The 5452-nt window shown below is 32.8% G+C and overlaps 1 pseudogene; it reads right to left on the reverse strand.

Moving 5' to 3' along the window:
• Window positions 1–1533: 1533 nt before the first annotated feature.
• Window positions 1534–2935, reverse strand: LOC123233463 (annotated as a pseudogene).
• Window positions 2936–5452: the final 2517 nt, after the last annotated feature.

Genomic DNA, 5452 nt, shown 5'->3' on the forward strand with positions numbered 1-5452 from the left:
ATTTAAATAGATTCTACATCATTTTTTTTATTCCCAGTTTTGTGGAAAAATTCTAAAGTGATGTTTTCCTATCATTTTAAGTTTTTCAATTTCATTTTGATTATTTATAAAGCAAACTGCTTTCAATTTAATTATAATTGTTTTATGAGTTAATTATCATATTGATAATATGAATATTTAATTCACAATTACTGGTGTTTGTAGCTAGTACCTTGAAAATTAGTTGCTATATATCAATGAGCCAATGTTAATAATTTATATTCCTAAATGTACTTTAACTTTCATTTGCAACAACAAGAGGAAGATCTATATGCATATTACTGGATATGTTAGCACTGGGAGATAGGAGAAGGGATTATTCGCTTATAAAAACAATAAGCTCTTTATGCCTGGAGTATTCCACATACATACCTGTGAATCTTTATATTGTAAAATTTAGCATTTATACAACCATCTAAAAATATTTTCAGTTTAATATATAACTGGATATTACATTTACAGCTAACATTTTATCAGTGGTGCCACTTTCTATGCTCTTTACATTGAGTTCTCAGGATGATTAATCACCACTAAGTAACCTACTTTTAGTGTTTATTTTCAGTGATATTTTAAATAATGTTTTATCATAAAACTTAGTTGTTGGTAAATGGGACAAGTGTCAGGCTCTCGAGATGCAAAGGCAAAGATGTCAGGTTCTAGAAATACAAAGGCAGAGGTGAAATAGTCCCTGTATTCAAAGAGATTATATAATATTGGTAGAAAAAATACATTTAATTAGATATACAATTAAACACAAAATATATAGAGAGTAAATATAGAGTTTTTAATAAGTATGCTAGAAAAAAGGTCATGTAAGGACTGGAGGGGAGATCTACAGGAGAGTTTCACCCTCGTAGACTCTCTCTGTCTCCCCTTCTATCATAACATTTGGGGTACTGGCTCTGTTTATTCTTTTTTTTTGGAGTTTAGAAATGTTTAAGTGGATATATCTGTAGAAACAATATTTTACTCCTATAAAGAAATGAGTACCATATGAAATATTAGAATACACTGTAACCAGTTATGTTTTGTATATTCCAAGTTGTTTGGGGGGAGCAGAATAGTCAAGATTTTATCTGTAACTAATTTTTTTAATAAACTTGGGGAAAATTGCTCAATGGTTCCTACTCTAGAAATCAAAATTATTTTAAGATTCAACTGAAGTAAACATTTCACATTACACTATTCAGATGTTTTACTTAAACCAAAATTAGTACAATAAAAATTATTTTAAAATAATATACAGTTTTATATACTATTTTTATTTACATTTAAAAATTTTAAATAGTTTTCTGGGAACAAACTCTGTGAGATATTGATGGTTCTTTTTTTTTTTTATTAGAGTTGAACCTATTTAAAAACCTCCAGAAAGTCTCAATTTGTTTTTTAAAAGGTAAGCCACAAGCTCGTTTTAGTTGAAAGCGAACTGAATATTATTTATTTTGCAACATCAAAGTGATTCCATGAGTCTAGACAGCCTCCCCAACTCTGTCTTCAAAGCCTCTCAGACCTTCTATGTGGAGGTTCCACTGAATTCATTACAATAGAGATGGACATTTTAAATTCATAGTGATCCAACATCTGAGCAATCTTTTCAGGAGACACTTCATGTTTATTCCTCTTTTCTAATTCTTCAGGATTAAATTTCCACCACGTTGCTGGTTCATGGAACTCCACTTGATATCCTTTGCCAATAGCCATTTCCACATATGGTTTCATTTCCCAAGCTTGAGTATTAGTGTTATCTATTATTACTGGAGATCGTCCCTGCTCAATAGCTTTCTTTGCTCTGCGCTGGTTCCAGTCATGAGCATCACCAAGTTGTTTGACATTATATGTATACCCATTTTGATGCCGAAAGTAGTCATCAGTGCTGAAGACAATGCCACCACGATTCTGACCAAGAAGAACATGAGACAGTGTTGTTTTCCTGATCCAGGCAGACCTCTTAAAAGGATAAGTAGCCTCTTTAGCTTTTCCTCATGGAACTGCTGATGTAAAAGCCTGTCTGTTTTTTCCATCTGGAATAAAGAAGGGTCTTCTCAAGATTCTTCTTTTGTTTCACAGAAACCATTACTGTCTCGTCCATCTTGCTCATTGCATCCATTTCTAGAGGCCTGTGTGCTACTATTACTCCCATCACAATCAGAATATGTGTTAGTCTGGTCAAATGCTGGACAATTCCAATTTGTGTAGCAACTGCTTACATTATATCCATTGTACATTTCACATAATTTAACATCTGGAGCATGAAAAACATTTGGTGGTGGAGATGGAGAGGGGTTAAATCTTTGAACATTTAAATGATAATTAAATCCAGGAGGAAAAAGGCCTTGAGGAACTAAAGAGGATTCCAATGACTGCCATTCAGGCCTAAAGGAAGGAATTGGGCTGTTTAAAAATGTAGGTTCTACTGGTCCATTAATTGCATATTCAGTATTCCAACCAACTGGCTCCTTACTAAAATATTGCTCAACACCAGGAAGTGGTTGTATAGTACTAAACCAAGTATCTTTTTTTCATCAGATTTTAAGTTTTCATTGTAAAGGCCTTGATCACATAAACTAAATTGTTCCTCAGGGAGTTTAAATTCCTGGCAATTATCTTCCAAATCTTCTTTTTCACTCTCAAGCTCCTGAATTTCTTTATAAAACTGAGATAACTCATTATCTATATCCAGTTTATTAGAAGAAAGACTTTGTTTGTTTTCCAGGCCCAGTGACTTTTTTTGTGTGATGTTTTCTTTTATCTCATTTATTTTCCTCAGGACTTTTGTAAATAGGTCCTATGAATGCTTTGCTTGTGCTATATTCCACTTCTTCTGCACTAACTGGGATAGATAACTTGTGATTTCTTTCCATTCTAATTTCTTTAATATTTTCAGAAACGTAAGTATAGTTATTCAGATATTCTGCTGATGTTCATGGATTCTACTGTAGAATTTGCATCCTCTAGGCCTTCCCAATGAAATGATTCAATATCTGGCCTTTTTTAAGGGATTACAACCCTAAAAGTTTCAACAAATCTGTAGTTTCAGTCTTGCTCTCCTGAGTTTTTCCATTTTCCTTGTCATCAAAGATGGATAAAGGTATCCAGTTCTCTGTTTTCTCTTAGGATCTGTGAAAATGATCATCACCATCATGGAATATAGTATAAGCCTCTTCTGTTGATTTCAGTTTTTTATTGCATGATTCACTTGCTAGTTTTTTTTAACCATGTCCCAAAGACTTAGCTTAATTTTCACAATAAGGCATCTGTGATAAAGGAGAAAAGCAAGCCTGGGAGGTAAGGACTCTCAAGGCTGGTGGACACAGGTGAGCCCTGAGGGCTCCGTCCACAGGCAGTAGAACCTCAGCTCTCTGGCAAGATCTGGCTGTTTATTCTTACAGTCAGAAGAGTAGGCCACTTCATTTCTTTGAGTCTCATGTATTTTTAAATTTTTTTCATTTGCAAACTACTTCAAGGACTTATTATGAAAATAAAATTAGATAATCAAGGCAAAAAGTTTTAGATTATTTAAATGTGTATCATCAGTAACTTGATATCTTGGAAGAAAGGCAAAATTTAGTCATGAAGTCTTAGATTTGAAACTACTAGGGACCTTTGAGGTCATCTACTCAAACCCCTCATTTATACAGATGGAAACTGAGACCCAAAGTAATAATCACTTCCTTGATATCAGGATCAGTCAAGCATTTTCAACCGTTCTTAGTCAAATACAACATTCTTTCTCTTGCATTCCTGATTAAGTTTTGAAATAAGACTTTTCTACCAACTACATGTGTTTGGACAGATCCTTCAGTCTCTTGGAACCATAGTTTCCAGATCTATAATGAGATAATTCAACTACTTTACCCCTGAAGTCCATTCCATCTTTAACTCTATGTTCCTATGCTTTCCCTCATGGTTCAAATAAAAATAAAATTCATGTCTCTGCTAATATAGGCCTGTGTAATATGTGGTTATATTCAAACCGTAATGCTTCAAAGATCCATGGTATCATCATGGATATTCCATCTACTAAAATATGTCAAATCACTACTAAAATTATGTCACATTTTTAATACTTTAAAGTTTGCAGTGTATTTATATATATATATGTATATATATACATATATATATTCCCATGGGTTTCTGATAACAGCCATATGGTTTGTCTAGTACAGTTATTATTATTACAATTCACTTTAAGCTTTCTCTTCTTTCCAAATCCTTAACTCAAAACCACTTGACTCAATCAATCACTATTTCTCCCATTAGTATGGTATCTAATGAAGAGGTATCTTTTCTTTCCACCAAGGTCAATGCCTCTACTTGTACTTTTGATCCTTTCCTCTCCCACATTCTTTAGTAGATTATTTCTTATATCCTTTTTCTCTTCATAATCATCAATTTATTCCTCTTTATTGGTTCTTTACTTCCTTTTATAAATATGCCTATCAATCCCATTCATAAAAAGCCCTGACAAGATGCTAATATTACTACTAGTTGTCATCCTATTTCTCAACTGCTATTCTCAGCTATTTACATATATATATATATATATATGTTTGCTACATTTAAATACCCAATTAACACCCTTTTTACTTACCCTCCCCCATTAGAGAAGGCATAATTTGACAAATATATGTGTATATATTTAGATATAGTATATACGTATATACTATATCTTATTTTTTCTATTTTCTCAACTATTTTTAAAAACAGACCAGTCATTTCATTTCAGTAGAGAATATCTAATGAGGAAATATCTCTGACAATGAAAAGTAATACTTTCTATGTAACTTACAGTCCTAGGCAGTTGCTGGAACATGGAAAGATCAAGTGACGTGCCCAGAATCACACAGATAATATAAGGCAAAGAAAGGCTTTGAATCCTCTTTATTCACAGTTCAATCCTCTATCCTTGTAACATAGAGCCTTATGTCTTTAGATTTTCACGAGTGTGTTCTCTCTTGGTTAACCTACTTCTTTGACCATTCCATGTCAATCTCCTTTGCTAGATCATGAATGAAGTGGTTATTAAGTATAGGATATCCCAATGACTTTTTTCTGAGACCTTTTTTTTTTTCTTTTTATATTTTCACATTTGTTGTGTGTGTTTATCTTTAGCTGGCCCATCTTTGATTATCATCTTGAAACAATGATTCCTACATGTTTATATATAGTCCCTTGATTCAAAATCTGCCTCAGACCATAGGCAAATTATTATGAAATCTGCCCATCTCAGTTTCTACAATTGCAAATGGGAATAATAATAACATTTACTTCTTAGGGGTGTTGTGAAGATCAAATGAGATATTTGGAAACTGATAAGCATGCTACCTAGAACATAGCAGGCACTTAATTATTATTTGTTTCATTCCTAAATACTTGTGGATCGACTGATTGATTTTACAGATGATTGAAATCG

This window comes from Gracilinanus agilis, chromosome 2 (assembly GCF_016433145.1).
Source record: "Gracilinanus agilis isolate LMUSP501 chromosome 2, AgileGrace, whole genome shotgun sequence".
NCBI classification, from domain to species: Eukaryota; Metazoa; Chordata; class Mammalia; order Didelphimorphia; family Didelphidae; genus Gracilinanus; species Gracilinanus agilis.